Raw genomic sequence first — 24,659 nt, 5'->3', positions numbered from 1 at the left:
TACCGACTCGACCACACCTCATTTTTGACCCCTTAATTTAAATAATAGTGTATAATTTATTGACTTCGTTTTAGTGCATCAAAAACTGAATTCAGCATTAATGTATCTGTTTAAATAATAAAATAATTATTTTTTTTCTACGATAATCTATTCTATTCCTAAAAGTTTAAGTATTTGAAAATGGTTAGACTATTAAATTTGTTTGTGTTAGTGAAAAAAATTAATTTAGAAAAATGTTATAGCGCCGGCTTTGCAGGAAAATGGCGGAAAAAAGAAAACATGCGCACAGGAAAATGCATATCTTCTAAAATATTAACATTTTAAGTGCAAAAAAAACATTTGTAACTTGTAGCAGAACCATATTTCTATCTGATTAAAGTTTAAGAGTAACAATTTTTTAAACTACTTCGTTATATCAAGTGTACAACAAGCGTCCCATAAGTGGGACGCTAGCAACGAAAGGCCTCATGTAGATTGTTACACAAACGTCACATTTATTGGACTACTGAGAAACACTGATGCAATAGCAACGAAAGGCCTCATGTAGATTGTTACACAAACGTCACATTTATTGGACTACTGAGAAACACTGATGCAAATGTTTATGTTAAATGGTTATTTATGGTGAAACAATTGTTGACTTTGTTAACTGTTGACTTTGGGGTGTTAAGTAGTATTTATAGATATTTAATTATGACCTTGACCTATATTTCTGTAGATTGTTACACAAGCGTCACATTTATTGTACACTAGCGAGAAACACATATGCAAATATTTATGTTAAATGGTTATTTATGGTGAAACAATTGTTGACTTTGTTAACTGTTGACTTTGGGGTGTTAAGTAGTATTTATAGATATTTATAGATATATTAATTGCATAATCGTTACAAGAACATTGCAAAATCAAAATTAATTGTTTCGTTCCTTATTCCTCGCATAAGTTTCCTCTAATTCCTTCAGTTTCGTTCCTTATTCCTCGCATAAGTTTCCTCTAATTCCTTCAATTCCTGTGTCGAAGCGTTATGTCATTCAATTGAAATTGTTGCCCAGTCCACGCGTTTACTTTGCGAAACTGGAAGTGTTAATACTATTCTCAAGGAAACAATAACATTTGGTACACAATCTTCCAATTTTGGTTGTACTATATTGAGAAGCATATCTGATGGTAAATCAGGCTTTGGGAGCTGGTTCTAGGACATTACCCCCTCCCCCGGGGGCATTTCTTCCCGACATTACCCTGGAGCAAATTATTCCCTGTCACTTACCCGCAGCTCATCCCGAAGAACTCAGACCCAAACCCGAACCACAAGCCACAACCACAAACCTATATTAACCCTAACTCCAACATCAATCCTAACACCCTCTAAACCTATATCTAACTCTAGCCCAAACCTTACCCCTAACCTAACCTTCACCCTATCCCTAACTGGGCGGGGTGTAAATGACAGGGGTAATTGCTTTGGAGGGGATAGGTAATGTCAAGGGTAGATGTAGGGGGAGGGGTAATTGACTGATTGGGGAGGGGGTTGTCCTGCTCCCTTGGAAGCCTTCGAACAGTTAGCTAAAGCTCAATATAAACATCATCAGCATCAATATCTCTATTAGCGCTATAAGTCTACGACATTTCTAAATGTTTGCTTTCAGTAAGTATATCCACTGTCTTTTTGTTGATTTTGGATTTATTGTAAAGGAAGTCAAATAGAATATTATGTAGCAATCTCTCTTCAATAGACTGTATAGCCGTGTCCAAGAAAATGTAGTAGAATTCTGATTTGAAATTCTATTTAGGATCTTGTGGTGCCAGAAATTTATTAAGTTTGAAAATCTAAATCTCTCCCTGGTAAGCGAGATTTCTAATTAATAGTTAAAGAGAAAGACTTACAAACCGTATTAAAAATCAAAATTGCACGTTTGTTTTTTTAAAACCGCCGCTTCATGCGCTAAAGCGATCACCACATCAACATAACAATAAGATTGCCATCTAAAATGTAAACATCAATATTAAATAGTTATCTAATTATACAGTCGTAGATAGCGGAGTGCGGGTGGTGCAGCGCCCCGGGCGCTGACCTAAAAGGGGAGCCAAAAGTGGTTGATAATAATATAAAGCTCATTACTAAATTACACACAGTCGAAGTAAATAAATTAGACTTCTACTTGTCTTACGGACTTATTTGTTTTCTAAATCAATAGTGTGACACCAAAATAAAAAAAATTCATAAAAAAACGTTTTAATAACAAGCTTTTATGTAATAATGCACTAAAAAGTAGAAAATAAATTATAGACTACTATTTAAATAACTAGAAAGAAAAGCGTGGGTCACTTTAGTATCTGTTGGATACCTTTACTTCCTTCCTTATACGGAAAGCGGCTCAGAAGGTAGACTTCCATTAGCCAGGCAGGCCTCAGTGTAGCAAACTCCGACCACAAGAGTTTCCCACACATCGGTCGCTACTTCCGTCGGCTCTTACCGGGCTTTCCTTCCCCACCCACCAGACGCGGGACATCGTCCTACCGCCTGGTACCAAGCTTGATCGTGGGGGGCGTTCGGCCATTCTTTGAACCTAGCGCATACAGCAGTTCTACTCGGCCAGATCAAAAACCTCTAGCTGCTGTTGGCTACCACTAGCCATTCCGCACCCATTAGGGGGGGGGGGGGGTCATGAGCTTGGTCCGACTAGTGGCACTCTTCCGAAGCCACGTGAAGGCCGCAGCTTAAAGTCAAGATATCTGGTTAGGGTCGAGAGCAAACCCTTCTTGGTTCCCGGCAGTCTTGCACCTCTCCTCCCCCACGCTATTATGTAGGGGACTTGGGAGTCCGACGTACCAGGCTCTTCGGAAGGTTACCTTTACTAATGTTAAGGAAGACACCCACGCTTTTCTTTCTAGTTATTTAAATAGTAGTCTATAATTTATTTTCTACTTTTTAGTGCATTATTACATAAAAGCTTGTTATTAAAACGTTTTTTATGAATTTTTTTTTCAGTACTTTACATGTTTTATTTACAATTAAGTTACATGACTAAAAACCATTGCGCGCCTACTGAACGTGATGGCGCAGCCATTCAACGTGATGGCACAGCTATTGAACGTGATGACGCGTGTGGTGTGGTTGGAAATAGACATGCCGGTAATCTATCGTTTTAGCGTAATCAATTCAGCCGGTGCTAGTAATGTAGGGATAAGGTAACTAATGAATATGGCTTAAATATGAATATATTTTTGCATATTGTATTAAAATACTAAAGATAATTGAATATTAAACCATAATTTAAGGTTAAATCAATAAAAATATCATGAAATTAACGTTTGACAACGATGTTCCAGATACTAAATTTGCTATAAAAAACAGCGGCCATCTTAAGAAAGTATTATTTTGAGTCATTTCCCCTTAATTTCTATTTGTATGAAAATGTATTGCTGTTTGCTAGTGAATGCGATTGTCTTGTTTTTAAATACAGAGTATGCTTTTTTTTTTAAATTTCTGTTCTTTAAATAATTTAATTGACTGACAATAAACATCATCAGTTCTGGAATTATTATTATGAGATGCAAAATTAAGGAATCAATGAAGTTCCGATTTTTGTAGAGCTACTAATACTAGATCTAAATTAATCTAATGTTTAATTAACTATTAGTTTATTAGTTTGAGTTAATTGTTATCGTTTGTTTGCTTTTTTATTTCATATTTTCATGTTTTTTTTTCTTTAATTAGTGATTTAATCATAAATGACGTCACGTTTTTTGACCTCTCTTCACCGAAATAGTCGTAATGTCGAAAATTACCTTTTTGCCCTGCCTGTTAAAAAGTCAAGCCATAATTCTAAAGAAAAATAAAAATAATGTTTTCAGCATTTTTGTATTAAACGAAATACATAACGTTTCACGTTTCTTACCCCTCCCACTTCCCACGTAAAACGTAAAACGTCGTCTCAAAACCAGTTACTCCACCCCTTAAGTGCGTGATGTTATTTGTGGTAGATGTCAAGTCCTAACCTCCAATATACATTTTGAATACCAAATACCCAAAATGTCACATATGCTATGCTAATGTGACGTCAACTTACGCAGGACCGCAATATATGACCTATAATGAAGAGGTGATAAGGGGGGGGGGGGGTGCGTGACGTCAATTATAGAAGGCTTTTATAAAGCTGTGCTAAATGAAAATGAGGAACATATAGCGTTCGTTTTCATGCATACCTTTGCTCACAACGAATGATCATAACTATTGCAAGCCTGTTGTCCTTAGAGGTGTTAAACAACCTCAGCACATCATCCCCGCCAAAAAAGGGCCTGCCACTAAATGCCTACCGACGAAAATAGGCCGCACTATATTGACTCCAAATGAAATAACTTCTGACAATAAGGCTCAAACCAAGTTGCTCCTGGCAACGATATTCGACAAGAGTCCAAGACAATTATTGGCTTGCAGGTAAAATTGGACAAAACAGCAAGTTTCGCGACATGGGGCATAACAAAAGATCAACTCTTATTGCGACAGCAGCTAATGTAAAGCCAGAGCTCAGAATAGACTTGTGTTTAATAGCAGTGGACAGCATCTAAGACGGTGCATTAGGAATACATCCGTCGGCAAAACGCCCGAGTCCGTCGATATCTGAACATCAATTTTGTCTTTTATGAAGTGCGGAGCACCTTTAAGAGCTGAGCTTGGGGGGTGTCCCTGTTGTCACCACCACTAGCGCCGCTTATGTCCACATATTAATCACAAGTTTGGCGTGGAGCTTAATGGGCAGACGAAGTTTATAGGTGGGACCGGGAGACTAAATGCATTTACGGAAGCCGTTGTGTCACGGGCATTTTACAGCCGAACGTCTCAGGGCAGCATGTTGCAGAAATTAAAAGCACGCGAATTTGTATAGTAGAGGGAGAACATCATGCCACTGTAATAAATTAAACACCAATATAATGTACCGAACTAAAGTCATTTAGATCTATTCGTCAGGCTAAACGTCGCTTAAGTCTCAACACCATAGTGCGTGTTTTGATTTTTTTTAATTACGTGGTATCTCTTTCTTTAACATTAGCCTAATGACAAATGACGTCACGCGCGCCGCGAACTATGTGATGTTGTGCTTAGTGGGGGATGAATCGGCGGGGTTGAGAAAAAATGACGTATTTCTTTTTTTTAACAGACGAATAAGTGATATATTCTTATTTTCCTACGAACTATAGGTTGATCTAGTTTTTTCTAGAGGGAGATATCACCATACAGTGGGTGTTTTTTTTTTTTTTTTTTTAATAAAGTATGGTGGGGAGGGGTAAACATCGACTACTGAACAAATAAAAAACTAATGAAAGCAGAAGGCAAAGAAAGAAAAAAAACATGAGGTATTCAAATGTAACTAATTAAAATTTAAACCTATTTTTATAAACACAATAATCTTAACCCTTTGAGCCCGCCAGGCCGGTAAACCGGCTTCAACATTAGGCATATATGTCCGAAAAGCCGGTTTTCCGGCCCGATGATCTAGCGTCATATTCCTAGCGGCCGGTTTACCATCTAATTAAATATATAGCGGAAGACTGACTAAAACTGCGCATTTGTCTTTTTATTGCGGGATTATGATTCTAAAAGTAGATTTTAGGAAAAGTGAAAGTGAAAGTGTTTACATTTCGTAACAATGCCGCCGAAACGAAAAGCTGAGCCACAGCCATCGACTTCAGCACCTAAATTTAGTGCAAAAGATGAAGCAAAAGACCGAAATATCAACAAAAGAAGTAGAATGACTATATCTCAGGCAATACAACTACTTATTTATTCTGATGAAGAAGATAATATTCCTGGTCTATATTGTAATGATAGTGACGTTGAATTTGAGACTGAACACAGTGACATTGAAATTGACAGTGACAATGAAACTGTTCAAGTACGTTCTGATGCACGTGAAGACAAAGACTTGCCGAAACGTTGCTTGATTATCTCAAACAGTTCAAAAGTTATAGGCGAAGTTAGAAGCAGATAAGTGAAAATTGGTCTGGCTCTGGGAGCTCAGGAAATGGGAGAAATCAGGCCAGGGAGGCCAGGGCTCAAAGGGTTAAATCAGAAAAGGTGTAGGCCTAAGACTAATGTCTACAGACAAAATAAACAACTAGGCTTAAATGGATCACCCATAAATGACGTCATACTTTTCCCGATGAATTCCCTTTCCCCCTATCGTCACTAAAAGCAAGATGATTATTTAATATCATAATGCAGTTGTACTATACCCCAACCCGTAATCACAATTTCTAACGAAAACGAATATATTCTTCATCATTTAAAAAAAATATATTTCACCCCGTCCCATATTTTGAGTCCAACGTCATTTATGAGGAATATGGACGACCTAATAATTGACAAGATAATCAGTACAAAAGGGTTTAATAAATGTTGGACCTCCCAAAAGTCTTTGAGATCTTGGGTGTACATACATGCATAGCCTTAATTTCAATTGAAATTAAAGATAAGAAGACGTCCCTCTGTCCTTCTTTTATTAAACAAGACAGCTATGTATATTAAACTACAAAATCAACACAATATACATACGAATAGACATGTGTATCAAGGGAAACTACTCTAAATTTTATTTGGAAAGATGGCCGCTGTTTTTAACTGCTAATTTTTATCTCAAACACCTTGTTTAAAGTTAGTTTCATGATATTTTAAATTGTTTTGTTTACTGATTGTTATTTTAAATCACTTATCTGTTATATATTGTAAAATTTGACTTAACTATACTTATTTAAACAAATATATTCATCAGTTACCTCTCCCGCACATTACTACTGCAGCCGCATTGATTACGCTAAAACGATAGATTACCAGACATGCCTACTAATTCGGTCCAAATTTTAATTAATTCATAAAAAATTAATTAGGCATCCAATTAAGTCAAATTTAATTTCAGATTGCATTGTCTTCATGTCTTGACCCACGAGTCAAATGTGAATCGTATCGGTCAAGTAGAAGTGACCGAATTTTCACTCCAGCGTTTCGATCTAGACTGACGACAGACTGTCGACAGACTGTCGACAGAGGAAGTGAGTTAAATAAAAGCTTGTAAAAGACAAAGTGATTTATAAAATAAATCGTGAATAACTAATTATATAGGCCTAATTTGTGGAGTGAGCATAAAATTAGTAGATCGCTACATCTTTGTATATTTCCCTGTCTATAGTTTATATAATGTAATCAAAATTGTTAAATAATATGTATTTTTTTAATAACGGCGATTACATGTTTTTGCACCCCTTTTCTATGAATAGCGCCCTAGGTTACCGTCTGGTTCGCCTAATAGGTAGCGCCGGCTCTGACCCTATCTATATCTATATTTATAATCTATTCCGATAATAAATGTCTATACTAAACTATTTCAGGCCCTAATTATTTTATTGAAATCTTTGTTTAGATCTTGAATTTGCTAATTTGAGATCATATTTAATTTTAAAGAATTGGCCTATTCGCGTATGTTAAGTTTCTTAACTACGTCTTTTATTCTTCATGAAACATAAGGTCCCTAAATAGCTGAGTTGATAGTGTAATTGATACCATGCGGGTGATACTTGTTCGAGACACGCCATGACAATATTAATTTAAATTTTTTTTTTAATTTTTATATGTTAATGATAAAGCTGCCTATCGGGATTGGCGGTACACCAGGCAGGTGAAGTAGAGTTCATACGATTATGGCATTTTAGCATATAAAAGGATAGTTTGGTCAGACCCATGCTCAACCGAAATAGGTGTGTTCAAAAGACAAAAACAACTTAACTACCAATGAACAGCCGGATTTTTAACGAAATCTTTTAAGTCACTTAATTTTAAGTCTCTTAATAAGCTAGTGCATTTATTATGACTAATACTGTTTACAATCTTAACAATGTTTCATTTCAATGCTCTTGCTGAAAAAATATTTCTTTTCCTAATAATGACTTTTTAAAAATCTAAATTACAATTCATTTCATTACTCACTTTCCGTAGGTATATACATTTTCTTTATGCATCTCTACCGTTTCATCCCCTTTCACCCCCGAACGAAATTTAAAAAATGTAATTTATACAAAAATATAGAAAAACCAGTATCCGCTACCCCCCCCCCCCTACCCTCCACCTCCACGCACACACAACCCCCAAACACTCCTCCCGACAGTTTTAAAGCCAATCCTCGGAGATAAATATCTAAAAGAAAAACCGGGTAGCCTTTTGTAAAGAGAATAGAGCTAAAAATCACCAGAATCGCTCGTGTAACATGTACCAATGTCTAGTATATATGTTACGGTCAAACCCCCCGGCCAGTGCGCGCATTGGCCGGCCAATGTACGAAATACGATCTTAGTGCTAAGTTCTTCTGACTTTGGCCAAGAGAGCCAGCCAATGCTTGCATTGTCCGGCCAATCCGCGCTTTGGTCGCACTTCGGGCTTTGACCGTAACATATATATAAAGCAAAGAGGTCGGGTGCTCCACAGGCTCCTGATTTGAAACATTAGACCACGGAGGCCGGTGCCGATTGGCAGCAAAGTCGACAAACAGAGGGTCAAAACTGACCTCCACTGACCGGCGCCTTATCTGAGCTATGTTACATATAAACTTTTGCCAAACGATCCTTCTTAATATTTTGTGAAGTCGTAGACCAACACCGGAGAGTAACAAAAGAACATTATTCCCGTCGGAAAAACCCGTTAGGGTCATTATATATGTCCAGATGCCAAATTTTCTTCTATAAACAATTGTTTGTAATAAAGTAAACAAAGACTGTTTCTTTATACATTGAATGTACTGTTTGCTTGTTTTTTTCGACCAATAATAGCTAAGAAGCCATTGTTCTAAAATGTCCTCAATTTTTAAGTTTATTTTTCTATAAGCGTTATGTTATGTGTTTATGTTTGCGTTTGTGTTTATATTTATGTTTGCGTTTGTGTTTGCGTTTTTGTTCGCACTTTTGTTACATTTGCTTGTTTTTGATTGTTGTTGGTTGTGGTTAGTGTTACTTTAGAGTTAGAATTAGGTTTATGGTTTTATATTATTTTCTAAAAACGCCCATATTTTCATATTAACATTTAATTGGAAAAAAATAAGTTCCTAAACATGGGAAATGCCGGGTATATATCATATATCTTAATAGACACAAGTCCCGGTCCTTTACATATATTTTTTCTGCTCACAGAGGCCAATCCAGGAACTGACCGGGACGGCAAGTGTTATTATATGGAACAAAGTGGAACAAAGTTTAAGGGAAATTAGCAAATCTTTATTGGTATACTGAAAGCCGCGTGATTGATCGCTAACTTTAAATGGGCGCTGTTGCTGGCAGTGACACTAGGCAATAACGCTTTCTTGTCTATTGATACGTATAAATGTTATCTGATTTAGCCTTAGTAAAATAATACACAGGGTGTGGATCAACTTGCGGCGTAACCTATTAACATTTAGAAGATTCGAATGTTCTCCTGAAAATACGCCGGGCATTTTCACCCTATAATAAACATATGAAGACAAATGTGAGTTCTTACTCAAAGAGAATAAACATCTTGATTATGTTTTTTTAGTGTTGTAAAGAAAAAGTGAATCAATAATCAAACCCAGCCTTTTTAGTCCCGTCTGGCATCGCGTTATAAAACGATTGTGTTTTCTGTTTTACAGTTGGCGCTCAAAGTGTTCAAGGCTTCCGTCAAGCCATTCAAAACTGTCACGGCCTTTTTGTATGACTGGGTTCATGGCACAAACTAAAGGCAAATACAAACCACATTATTGTTGATTTTACACTTTTTTTTATTGATATCAGATATACAGTAGCTACACTACTAAAACCACGACTTCCAGTTTCGTCATCTTTTTTATTCTCCACCTCACTTCCCCTCTTTTGCGCATGCGCCTGCCCACAATATATTTAAGATTTATATCGCTTTTTTACACCTTCATTCGAAACATACATTCATCCTACATTTGACTGTTACAAAAACATTATATTAACCTTTTTTAAAGTAAAAAGTAAAGTTTCCCTTTCAAACCTGATGGTCTATGGGGCAAGTGCAATAATCTCTTTTAACTTTAAAGTAAACATCGCTGTGATATTGAGTGATTTTTATAATGTACTGAATTCAGTAGCGTACGCAGGGGGGGGGGGGGGGGGGGGGAGCAGGGGGAGCGGCCGCTCCCCCTCTGGCCATTTTCAGCAAAGTGGCGCCTTTTTGGAAACTTTTTAAACTCAAAGTTTAAACAATGATATTTGTTAAAAAAAAAGTTTTGGTCGGCACATGTAAATCACAAGATTTCTTTTCATGAGGCAATTAAGCATTATTGTACTAGTCTAGTAGTGTCTACGTTTACAACACGTATTAACAGCTGCATCAGTTTTCCATTCTAAAAGTAACCATTTCGATGCATTGCAATGTTTAAAAAACCTCTACGGTTAGTACCACTTGGCAAGAGGGGTGTTAAGTTTAAGGCAACTGTATAATGTATTTGCTTACGAATATTTGAATTAGAAAATGTTATACATAAAACTTCACACATAATTACTTTATATATACAGTTTGAATCGTGTTATTATTTTTTTATTACAATACAGAAACAAATACAACTGATGTGGCACCTCTATTTAAATTTACTTATGGGCGAACTGCGTAACGTTGGGGAAATGTTGACAAGGTTAACAACGTCATCACGATGAAGTAGTAGTATTATGACAGTTTGGGCGATAGTGATTACGATTATAAATTATATGAAACAGTTACAACCCCCCTCCCCCATGGACCCCTCTGTAAAAACTATTGTCATAATACCACTGCTACTTATTTAAATCTATTTCTGAATCAGTATACATGTGTAATTTATATGTATGTTTAGAACAGTCATCTAAAAACGGATACTATGTTCACTCTGAGTTGGTTATCTCCCCCCCCCCCCCCACCTCACCACCACAATTGTGTAGAGCAACATTAATGTCACACCTAGGTATACACTGGTTTGGATAATTGACCTAAAGTGACCGGACAGTGGTGAATGAAGTTGAACCCACCCCCTCCCTCCCCACCCCCAACCCACCCCGAACTGATCTGTAAAGTGCTTTTGGGAAAACGCGTAATGATGTACCAAAGTACCATGCAGCAAGAAAATTAGCTTTTAAAACGTAAAAATATGTGAATATTGTTTTTGCAATTACCAGTAAAAGGGTGTGTGATCAATACAGTGATCTAACCCATACCTATCACTATGTTAAAAAATGATCTTTAAAGAACACAAAGAAGCAGTAGTTAATTAAAAACATATGATCTGAACTAAAAGACCGGTATTTAGTTAAATGTAGGCTGTTATTCTACCTGCTTTATATTAAATCGAAAAGCGTGGTTTTATACCAACTCTGATTTCAAAAACTTTCATTATGCTGTAATACTTAAGCATTTATGATGACGATATATTTAATTCTGATTATAGACAAAAACATTTTGTAAACACGAATAGTGTTAAACAATTTCATTATATTCTAAAGTAATTATTTATCTGTTTTAACATTTATAATTAAATGTGTAGATATATACATATTGATATTAAGACATTGATTATTTCCCCTATTTCACTTGTCTTAAATAATTTCCCAGGAATTATTATTTAAGAATTTTTTTTTACAAGAATTACAAAACCGATTGTGTTACGTTCATTGTTTTTGGTTGTGGTGTGTGTAAATTTTTTTTACATTTTTTTTTTTAGATTGATACAATTTTTGTTTTGTCGGCCTACACTGTGTGTTTTTTCTTAATTCTTCAGAGTGCTACTTTCAATTTATCTTACATCATAGCGAAGTAATGACATACAGCTAGTAATTTTATATATATATATATATATATATATATATATATATATATATATATATATATATATATATATATATATATATATATAAAATACACGTATATAGAACGTGTTAAAAATTCGGCGCCTTTTTTTTATCTTTTCGCTCCCCCTACAACGAAAACCTGGATACGCCTCTGACTGAATTCTGAGTTACGTGCTTTGTAAAATATTCATAGCGATTGGAAAAATAATATATTTTTCTTTTTTTTCGCGTGACCTAACGTATTGAGCTTACATGGTAGTATAAGATTTTAAAACATTTGTCCAACCATAACAACATAATTAAGCCAGCAGGACAGGTGTCCGCGTCGAGAGATACTTTAAGCTATTTCTCAACTTTAATCTGTTGACACTTCGTATTCGAAGGTACCTTTTCTTTTGAAGCTAATTGTAAAAAAATGACATGGTAACTTCAATGTTTTTATTTTTAATTTGAGTTAGCTTTTGCTTATTGAATTGTTCATTATGATGCCAGGTTAAATGAGAGTAAGGAGTCATTTTAGAAATGTCACATCAATGGTTTTAAATCCATGTGATAATTAATGTACATTATGATCGATATTTATTTACATAGAGAGATGGACATGTTTTTGACTTTACTATAATTAGTATAATCATTCACAAAATTGAAGCAGGCGCGTTTGCCGACGCCTCAGCGTGCTATATGGCGCCCTTAGTTATCGTGTGAGAATCATGGCGCCTATAATAGTTTTAAGGAGCCAAGTGCAGTACGAATATATGATTGGTAACGCAATGAAGAAACACTTTTTAAATATTACATCATACTTAGTTCTATCCCCGCGAAAACGCGCGTAGACGGCCACGTTAGTCTGAATGTGTAAAAAGCAATGTATATGTGTGTGTGTGTCTGTCGATCTTTTATGCATTTTTATCTGATCGCCATAAAACTATTTTTATGATGAAATTCCATTAAATTTTACATTATTTTCAATGGAATATCGCCAAATAAAATTTTGAAAATTTAAAAAAATATTACTAGAGTCTATTAGTGACTCTGTCCATCTCTCTATGTAAATAGATATCGATCATAATTTACACACAAAAAGGATAAATGATTATATTGCCGATAGATATATTACTTGATTACATTTTAGAACTCCACAAAAGGTAGTTTTTTTCAAGATGGCGCCATATTTTCAAAAGAATCCTTGATGATGGCAAATATTTTTCTTTAAGTACCTTAACTTATATATACACAAATAAATCAATAAAACATTTTAATTGAGAAGTTGGTTTTTTCTGGGGCCCAGCCACCTAACGTCCGGTTACTAGCTTAGTATTTTAGAAATGCAATTAGTCCGTTGTAGAGATAAATTATTAGCTGCCTTTTCTGAGCATCCATTGTCGGCTTTCATATGTAAAAATAGTTTACGACGGTTTAGCTTGCTATTGAAGTGAAATGTAGTACTAAATTCTGTTAATTCATGATTTTTAATGAACGTGAATATTATTAAATTATTTAGTAACCACTTTAACATTTTACTTTCTCATATACGAGGTATAGAGAAAATATTGTAATCGTGCAAAAAAAGCGAAATCGATACTTTTAAAAATTTCGACATTTTCAACTCCCTAAGTCGGAAAAACTTAGTTTTGCTATTCTGTCCATATGTGTATGTATATTTGTGTGTATGTGTGTGTCTGTCTGTGAACACGATTACTTGAGTAGAGTTACAGCGAGGTTGAAGAAGTTTCATATGTAAGTATTACATAAGTTTGTAGTTCTATATCAATCTTTCAGTGATATACGGTAACCAAAAGAGGATTTTATTCTACTTTCTGTTGTTCAAAAGGAAATATTAAATTTAATTACTGTTGCTGATAGATAGATGAATGTTTATATTTAAGTAAAATATTTCATTCATTCTGAATTTTATTTTAATGTCCTGTGACCGTAGGTAGTACTATACGCTATTTTAAGTCAGAGTTTCTTACAGGCATCTTTCCGGGGTGGGGGGAGGGGGGGAAGGAGGGGGGCAGAAAGTCTACCGCCCCGGTGCGCGGACCTTTGACCACAGGTGCTTTGACCATAGGGGGTTTGACCATTGGGGGTTTGACCACAGCGGAGCTTTGACCATAGGGGCTTTGACCATAGGGGGTTTGACCACAGCGGGCCTTTGACCATAGCGGTGCTTTGACCATAGGGGGTTTGATCATAGGGGGTTTGACCATAGGGGGTTTGACCACATGTGTTTTCTCAGCAGAGGGTCTTTGATCACAGGTGGTCTATCAACAGGTGTTTGATCACAAGCGCTGTGTCCGGCTTTGATCATAGGTGTGATACAATTAACACGATTTTATACATGTTTCCTGAGAGTACGTTAATAGAAATTAACATGTATTTAAATAAACCGGGAGTGATCTCCCCTAAACTTTCTCGAATATTCTTATATAAAACAACATTGGATGGGAACTCGGGCTATAGACATGATGTTTAATCCATTTTAAATGCTTAAAGTTTTAAAAATAGAATAAAATCTCGCAGACAAAAGAATTGCACACCAAGTGAACGCCAAATAAAAAAGTGCATAATAGTGCGCAATATTATTAGTACTTTAAAACTTTACATTAATTTTTTGAGAAATCGGAAGTAGCGTAAATTACTACTTCCGGTCAACGGAAATTACTCAAAATTAAACAGAAGGTAGACAAATAGATGTTTAACTTACATGTGAAATTTCATTTATCTATCTGAAATAGTACTTAAGTTATAGGCTTTTGAAAAATTCAAAGTAGAAAAAGTACCACTTCAAGTTATCGGAAATCGCTCAAAAGTTGATACGGATCTACGATTTTGATAAAATACTTCTATATGAAATTTCATCAACCTAGCTGTAACGGTACTCAAGTTATCGTGTTTACACACACACACACACACAGACACACAGACACACAGACATACGGACAAGATTGCAAAATTATGTGCTTCCGTATCAGTGAGATGTAAAACGTCGAGATTTGTTAAAATCTCGAATTTTTTTTTGCACGATTACAAGACTTTCTCTATACTTCGTATATACGATAAAGTAAAAAAGCCAAGAACTATATTTTAGTCTCCACATAAAGGCTGGTGCAAGGCCTCATAGATTTATTTTAAATATAAATGAAACACAAATAATGCGACATATAACAATTTTCACAAATAAATAATGTAGATGTACTTGAAAATACATAGCATGTATAAAGGATAAATAAACCGGGAGTGATCTCCCCTAAACTTTCTCGAATGTTCTTATATAAAAAAACAGGGGATGGGAACTCGGGCTATAGTCATGATTTTTAATCCATTTTAAATACTTAAAGTTTTTAAAAAAAATTCATAAAAAACGTTTTAATAACAAGCTTTTATGTAATGATGCACTAAAAAGTAGAAAATAAATTATACACTACTATTTAAATTACTATAAAGAAAAGCGTGGGTCACTTTAGTACTTTAGTACCTATTGAATACCTTTACTAATATTTGAAAAGAGACCCACGCTTTTCTTTATAGTAATTTAAATAGTAGTGTATAATTTATTTTCTACTTTTTAGTGCATCATTACATAAAAGCTTGTTATTAAAACGTTTTTTATGAATTTTTTTTTTCAGTACTTTACATGTTTTATTTACAATAGTGTTACGTGACTAAAAACCATTGCGCGTCTATTGAACGTGATGGCGCAGCTATTAAACCTGATGGCGCAGCTATTGAACGTGATGACGCGTGTGGTGTGGTTGGATAGACATGCCTACTAATTCGGTCCAAATTTTAATTAATTCATAAAAAATTAATTAGGCATCCAATTAAGTCAAATTTAGTTTCAGATTGCATTGTCTTCATGTCTTGACCCACGTGCCAAATGTGAATCGTATCGGTCAAGTAGAAGTTTCCGAATTTTCACTCCTGCGTTTCGATCTAGATTGACGAACGACGACAGAGGAAGTGAGTTAAATAAAAGCTTGTAAAAATAGAATAAAATCTCGTAGACAAAAGAATTGCACACCAAGTGAACGCCAAATAAAAAAAAGTGCATAATAGTGCGCAATATTATTAGTACTTTAAAAATTTACATTAGTTTTTTGAGAAATCGGAAGTAGCGTAAATTACTACTTCCGGTCAACGGAAATTACTCAAAATTTAACAGAAGGTAGAGAATTAGATCTTATACTTACATGTGAAATTTCATTTATCTATCTGAAATAGTACTCAAGTTATAGGCTTTTAAAAAAAATTCAAAGTAGAAAAAGTACCACTTCCGGTTATCCGAAATCGCTCAAAAGTTGATACGGATCTACGATTTTGATAAAATACTTATATATGAAATTTCATTAACCTAGCTGTAACGGTACTCAAGTTATCGTGTTTACACACACACACACACACACACACACAGACAGACACACAGACATACGGACAGAATTGCAAAGCCCAGTTTTTCAGACTGGATTACGCATAAAATCTCTTAATTTTGATAAATCTGGATTGATAATTTTTGCCCGATTAAAATAAGTCCTCTATACTTCGGATGTGATGAGGGACTGAGGTGTAATACGGTGAAAATTGTTAAAATTTCAAGTGATTTTTGTGCACGATTACAATACTTTCTCTATACTTCGTATATACGAGAAAGTAAAAATGATACAAAACTTGCCAACAATATAGTCAAAGATGTAATACATAAAATGGTTAACTAAATGACAGATGTGCTATAGCACGCAAATATGTCAGCTCATGTGTTTGACCATATGTCTGGACAGCACGTTGTACTTTTTCGTGCAGCATCTTGTATCGCTTCTCAGCTGGGTAGATTGCCCCTGCGACAACTTGCAAGAAAGTTGTCTTTTGCCGTGTGCAGTCCATCTGTAGACCTTCAAGGAAACACCACATTGTTGGGTGACTACATTGGAGTAGAGACTGAAGACTGTAATGCCATCCTTCACAAATGTTATTTATTCGTGCTACACCATCGCCAATCGTGTGCATTTGATTCCAAGTTTCAACTGGAAACAAAACACCTGAGGTCAAAGACCCTATGTGGACAAAACATCTATGATCAAAGCCGGACACAGCGCTTGTGATCAAACACCAGTTGATAGACCACCTGTGATCAAAGACCCTAAGAAAACACCTGTGGTCAAACCCCCTATGGTCAAACCCCCTATGTTCAAAGCACCTGTGGTCAAAGGTCCTAGGACAACCGCCCCCCCCCCCCCTCCAAAAGAAACGGAATTTATATAAAAACATATACTTTTACCAGTGTCCGCCCCCCCCCCCCCTCGGAATATGTTGTCCACCCCCCCAGAAATTTCAAATGCCCCACCGGAGAAAAAAGCCTGGAAGAAACACTATTTCCAATTCATCAAAAAACGCATACGAAATTATATTAATATGAACTATGATACACACATTATTTGCTGTTTACGTGGTGCGCAATTTATTTTTCCTACGAGATTCTATTCTATTTTAAAAAGTTTAAATATTTAAAAACTTACTAAAAATCATGTCATAAATCCTGAGTTGTTAATCCCCGTAGTTTTAAGCATAAACAAATTTAAGACAGATTATAGGAAATTACTCTCGTTTTGTTTAATTACATATTGTTGCGATATCGTCGAAGACGGATGGATCTGGAAAGTATATAGTGGTTCTCCACATTAAAATGTGGTAATGTTACTTATGTTAAATCCTTATTAAACATGTAATTGTGGTTGATGTATTGTGTCAATACACCAATTAACATAGAAGAGCTCAGTTATGAATCTGGGTGGACAACCCTATGTGACCTTTTCGTCTGTACACATATATCAACCGCATTGTTATATTTGAAGTGTGCCTGTAAACGTGACTTCGAGACGTAAATATATCATATGCATATGAGGTTTATCCTCTTTACTTAGATGAATACATTTTATTTCTAAAAGTAAAATTAAATCTTTTAAGCCGTATTTAATCTTGAAAACGTGCATACAGATGTCAACAAAATAAAATGTGGTATTTTAAAAACATGCAAATTGTTAAACCCTCTTACTGAACGTTTTTTTATGCACCAAGTGCGAATTTGAACAAGACAGTAAAATTTTTGATCTGAAGGATTCTCAACTTAATAAACCGGGAGTGCTCTCCCCTAAATTTTCGCGAATAGTCTTATATAAAACAACAGGGGATGGCAACACAAAAAATAGACATGATTTTTAATCCATTTTTAATTACTTAAACTTTTTTAAAAAATAGAATAGAATCTCGTTGAAAAAAGAAAAGCACATCAAATGAACGCAAAACAAATTATGTATAATAGTGCGGAATATTATTAGTACTTTATAAATTCTCATGCGTTTTTGAGAAATCGGAAATAACGAAAATTACTACTTCCGGTCAACAGAAATTACTCAAAACTTGACAAATAGCAGAAAATTATATCTTTTACTTACATGCGAAATTTATCTATTTGAAAAAGTACTCAAGTTATAGGCTTTTGAAGAATTAAAAGTTCAAAATGTTCCACTTCTGGTTATCAAAAATCGCTTAAAATTGTTTTGGATCTATGATTTTAATATAATACTAATATATGGAATGCCATCAACCTAGCTGAAATGGTCCTTAAGTTATTGTGTTTACAGACACACACACACATACACACAGACACACACACACACATACACACACACATATTCACACAGACATACGGACAAGATTGCAAAACTATGTTTTTTAAACTCAGGGAGGTGTAAAACGTCGAGACGTGACAAAATCTCGATTTTTTTTTGTACGATTATAAGACTTTCTCTATACTTCGTAAATACGAAAAACGAAAAATGTGTTATCTTATTCTACCTAACAACGAAAAATGTAAAAATACATAGTCCTAGAGCACAATAGCACCAGTGTTTCGTCCAGACTTTTTTCACCGGGGGGTCTCTTGAAATTTTCTGGGGGGGGGGGGGGGGGGGAGGGGCGGTAGACTTTCTTCGGGGGGGGGGGGGGGCGGACATTGTTAAAAGTATATATTTTCTATATAAATTATATAAATTTCATTTCTTTGGGGGGGGGGGGGCGGCAAACTTTTTCCGGGGGGGGGGGGGGCTTGGCCCCCCGAAGAGATGCCTGGAATAAACTCTAATAGCACATGCATATATACATACGAACATATATGTGTGAGAGTAGGTTGGTAGGTAGGCAGACATGCGAGGTGCAAGAAAAGCAGTTTGGCAGGAATAATTATAGGTAGGAAAGTAGGTAAGCTAGTGGTTAAACATCTTTAGGCATCTGAAGACGTTAGTTTTTAATTTAGTGTACTGAAAAGTGAATACCAGAAAGCTTTATGCCGCCTTAAAAACCTAATCACATGTAACGTACGGCGTCAATAGAGAAAGAATAAGGCTTTGAGTTAGAACACGCAAGGGCTTAGATAACTGCCAAAATACCAAATCTCTAGACCTCACGAGTCTAGAATATATATATATATATATATATATATATATATATATATATATATATATATATATATATATATATATATATATATATATATATATATATATATATATATATATATATATATATATATATATATATATATATATATATATATATATGTATATATATATATATATATATATATATATATATATATATATATATATATATATATATATATATATATATATATATATATATTTACATGATATGTGGTCAGTAGGCGCATAATAGAGAAAAGTAGGTTTAATCCAGAGACTTCAAATATTTCTAACGGACCAAATTTGAACTTGTAGGCCGTTGGATGTCAATGCCAATTTTTTTGTTAAATTATCTATATGCCCATATTGTGACAGATATTTACAAATGTGTCTAATATAGGACAGAGTACATAAATACTCAACAGAGATAAGTGCCACAACTTAAGAAACCGCTATTTTTATTTATAGGATGAAAGTTTGTTTTTTTGTTTGCCCAATATGAATTACTACAACTTTCATCTGATTGCCTTAAAGCTTTGGGAATAATTTGAGTATAAGCCTTGTGGATTGGGAAAAAATAATTGAAAAGCTCATTATAGCTCCAGTTTTGCATTATAAATATTAAAAAATATATGGGGGGGCGGTAAATTGAAAGATTGTCCCCGGGCGCCAGGAAGGGTTTCTACGCCTCTGACTTATTCCGGCGCCCGGGACGAATGATCAATGCTGTGCCAACCATATTCAAACGTTGGCAAAAAAGCGCATACCCGTTATTATTATATTAACTCTCATATATACACCAATTAAATCAGTCATGCATAAATCTATTTTCTTAAATTTGACGGTGAGCAAAAGGTTGTTGTTGTTTGAATTTTCCTACTACTATTGGCGCTCCTTTGGATCCATGCCTGGGGCGGCCGCCTTTCCTGCCCTTCCCTAGGTACGTCTCTAGCAGGAAGCGATTTTACTCTACGAGTCAGATGCGATTTGACACATTTCGTACGAGCGTCATAAAATTGTAGGGAGCTAATAAAAAGGATTTCAAGATGAAAAAAAAAACAGCAATAGTTTCTTAAAGAGGGGTATCGTTGGAGGATGCGATTTTTTTTATTATAAGAGCGGCTGTCTCATCAATTGCGGGGACAGGTACTACTAGATTCAGTAGTAAAATTCCTCGGCGAGTGACCCGGAGCGGCCAAGAGCTTCCCCGGGATACGCAACGGGTTTGATGGGCTAATATAATTGTTCACTTAATAGAATAATAAGCGCCCGCCGGCGCACAAGCAGTTGGTGACAGCGGGCGCCCCGAGATCTACAATGAGCGCCTACTTTCTTTTAAAAGATCCCCCTACAATAAGGACAATGTGGCACACGACATTCGATAACTAAATCGAATTAGGAGCGCCCCTGCGGTATTGTTACTGATGGTTCCCCGGAGCTTCAACGGACGCATCTCTAACACCTTCGTTCGTTTTAAAAATTGCGAAACACTATGAATGAGATGGGCTACTATTATTGTTCACTATACCGAGTAAGGCGCCTTCAGACCTAGGCCCACCTACCTACATACCTACCTTTCTGCCTATCTACTAACCTTGCTGCGATTTTGCCTACCTACCTCTATTACTAGCCCTCCAACCTACACACCTACCCACCTACCTGCATAAATTTCTTCCTCTTTATCTACCAAACTGCCATTCTACCTGCTTGCCTTCTTTCCTTTTTAACACCCCTTACTTTAATCCATATACCTGCCTGCCTGTTAGCCTGTCTACCTACCACCTGCGTGTGCTACATACCTACCTGCCAACGGCTCACTAGCCTACCTACTTTTCTACCTACAATTATTCCTGCCAAACTGCTTACCTTCCACCCCGCCTTTCTGCATACCTACCAACCTACACACAAATATTCGTATGTATATGTGCATGTGCTATCTTGCTCTAGGACTCAGTATTTTTTACATTTTTGTTGTTAGGTAGAACTATTTAATAAATTGAGGTTTACTTTTTTTGCCGATGTACCTGCCGCTGAAATATTCTTTCTTACGACTAAAATCCTACTTCTTATCCATATTATATCACAATCTTTAAAACGAACTTATGCGTCATAGCGCGACCGAGATAGCCCGGTGTGCCAAATTGCAGCATGTCGGGCGCCCGCGAACGCGCCTTATTCAATTAAGTGAATGAATAAACGCCCCATCTTATTCATAGTCTATCGCACTGTTTAAAACAAACGTAGGTGCCTTAGCGCGCACAGGATAACACGAGGTGCCAAATCGCACCCTGCCCGGGCGCCGATCGTGCGACATTGAATTTGTTTTCGCAGAAACCTCCCAGTGAGTGTTATTAACAACTTTCCAAAGGTTCATGGCTTTCAGATGAATGGTGTGCCAATGCATAAAAGAAAAAAAGAAAATCTGCCGAATTATATTGGGAGGGTTTCATCAATGTTTTACCAACCCTGTATTCTTATACCGTTGATCTTGTTTTCTAAAACTGAGTTATTTAAATTTAAACAATGCCTGTGCTTGGATCGAACACTACCGCCCAAAAAAAGCCCGGGGCGCCAAATCGCACCCTTCTGGAGCCCCGGTGGACTCGCCTGATTATGTTTAGTGAACGACTCTAAAAACCAATCTTGTGCATAGTCTTTCGCAATGTTTAAAAAGGACATATCGCTTACATGATAGCTCGGGGTGCCAAATTGCACCCTGCCTGGGCGCCGGCGAACGCGCCTAATTCAACTTAGTGATCGACTATAACGCCCCATCTTATCCATAGCCTATCTCACTTGTTAAAACGAACGTTGGCGCTAAATCGCTCATGGGAAAGACTATGGCGCGAAATTGCACCTTGCCGGGGGCCGCCCGCGCGAAATTAAATTCTCTTCCCCCACCCCCAGAAACCTTCTCGGTAGTATTCTCATCAAATCATTATAATTTTATGGCACTCTGATAACTGGTGTCGAACCGCATCCTACTTTCAATTTTTATTTTACCTTATATAGAGGATAATCGCACCCTCCCGAGGCGCCACGCTTGAGAAACTAAAAGAGATTTTTTTTGCAGAAACCTCCCCTGGAGTATTCACATCAACTAATTAAAGTTTGACCGCGATCGGATGAAAGGTGTCAAACCTCAATCTACTTTTATTTTTGTATACAGTATAAGAGAAAAATTAAATCACGCCCTGCGAGGCGCCACTCCTGCGAATTTGAAATTTTTTCTCGCAGAAACCTCCCCAGTAGTATTCTCAAGAACTTTCTAATGTTTCAAGGCGATCGGATAAAAGGTTTAGTTATGCATTAAAGACAGAGACACACAGACACACATACATTGCTTTTTATATAGATAAATGGATGGATTATTGCTCTTGTTAAGAAATATTTTGAAAATACATAAGCACATTTGTAAGAAGCTGATTTTTTTTTCTGAAGCGTTGGTATTACATAAAATGCCTCGGTTGATAAAAGTTATAACGGTTTGAATTTGAATTACCTTTTGATCCTTGGATACCTTTATTAATTTTTATCAACAATTCACTACAATAACTTATTCCATTCCTCAAAAACTGTTTTATTATTATTTAAATACGTGCGTTTTAATTACAAGAGATTAAAGTGATAAGTAAAATGGGATTGCAATAAAATCTAGAAACGAATTCTTTAGGCCAACGAAAGAGATGTGTGGGGCGCGGAGTTTGAACATATTTGGTGGCTGGGGGGTTATTTTATTCTGCTGGTACTTATTACAAATTGTTAAACTAGTTTAAATAAATATTCTGTCAGTGATCATGAAACAATGAAGATGCAGTAACATCTTTAAAATGTCCTGTATATAGCAACTGCGCACTACGTGTGTATTTGAATCGATAGACTAAAACGATATAAACTAGCGGAGCGTTCGAACAATGATTCATGAAATGTTTAGCGAGTTGGATTAGTTGATTGAATGGTAATCCAAAAACGAAATATATCCCAATAACGCAGTCATAATCTTTAACTCGTAAGATATCTACTGCTCTGCTACGATATTTAATTTTTTATTTGTTCAAAGCTACCTCATTATACAACAAAGTTTTAATTTGTTTGAACAAAATTTACATACTGATTAACATTAAACATTGCAAATACTTATCTTCTTAATATTTAAGCTAAGACTGATTATCAAAATTCAAAATACATTTTTAAACCAATAATGTATTGTAAAAAGTCTGATAAGCTGTTATTAATAAAGCCACTGTAGACAAGTAAATGAAACGATTAGTATCACATCAAACGTCGGCAACATGATCACTCAAATTCGACCCAACTTACAATTACAAAAAATATCAACTAATGACAGCGCTTCACGATTTTGAAAAAAATTATCATTCTCAAAATAATTAGTTTCTTCAATAAGTATCTTTAAGATTTGTAGTTCTGTTTGCTACGTATAGTTACTTTTCTTTATTTTCATTACCTTATTCACTTATTTAAAAGTAAAATCATGTTTATAACTCTGATAAGAACATAAAATCTAGAACGTAAATCTAGAGCTTTACCATAGTAAAGTAAACATCAGCCAGACGTCACTCAAAACTTACCAGAGTAAATGTTGTTTCAAACTGTCAGTAACAACAAAAAGTAGTGTATGTTCACTGATGTAGACAGTATATATTGTTTTGTTAGCCAATCAAAATACGTGATGGAAATATTATTGCTAGTAATAAAAATGCAGAGGCGAAACCTCATACAAAAACAATAGAAACTAGCACGTATTTGTTTAGCCGAACTATTCAATAAGAGCAAGATAATGAGTTTGATGTAACGAAAAATAATTTGCCATTGTAAATACATTTTTAAAAAAAATCATAAGCAGTTTAGGGTAAAATATTAAAAGAAAAATGTTTCAAGTAAGTGCAATATCCTTGAGTCCACCCAGCTCTAATAAGATAAGTAAAAAACGGCTGGTCATAATGCTGACCACATTAACCTCGAGGTAATAGAAACAGGTGGACTCTACTTCACCTGTTTCATGGTCCGTCAAGTTCGAAAGGGAAATTTTTAATAACAATAATCTTTTGAAGGCTCTGTAAAGACGACAATAAATCAAACTTACTTTCTTTATTTAACTCATCGGTCGCTCAAATATGTAATAGATCTCATGAGTAACCGATACTTTTATTAAAGAAAGAAAGTATCAGTTTTGTAATTCCCAGTGCATTTAAAAGCTTATCATTGTAACTTTTAAATTTTGTTACTACTTTTTGGTAATTCATTCTTAATGAAGTCGACAGAACATGACTCAAAATATTTCCTTTAAAACGCGATAAATAATTCAAAAACTTGCGATCACTT

At 35.5% G+C, this 24,659-nt stretch overlaps 1 protein-coding gene across 1 annotated transcript in view; it reads right to left on the bottom strand.

Annotated features, from left to right (window-relative positions):
- Window positions 1-23,925, bottom strand: part of LOC131952053 (latent-transforming growth factor beta-binding protein 4) — a 53,259-nt gene extending 29,334 nt beyond the window's left edge. The window contains exon 1 of the mRNA XM_059314521.1: window positions 23,906-23,925. The gene's annotated coding sequence lies outside the window, so the exon portion shown is untranslated. The remainder of the gene's footprint in view (window positions 1-23,905) is intronic.
- Window positions 23,926-24,659: the final 734 nt, after the last annotated feature.

This window comes from Physella acuta, unplaced genomic scaffold (genome assembly GCF_028476545.2).
Source record: "Physella acuta isolate Inbredline_101_S28 unplaced genomic scaffold, ASM2847654v3 ptg000848l, whole genome shotgun sequence".
Lineage (NCBI taxonomy): Eukaryota > Metazoa > Mollusca > Gastropoda > Physidae > Physella > Physella acuta.
This window is presented reverse-complemented; position numbering and strand designations above follow the sequence as displayed.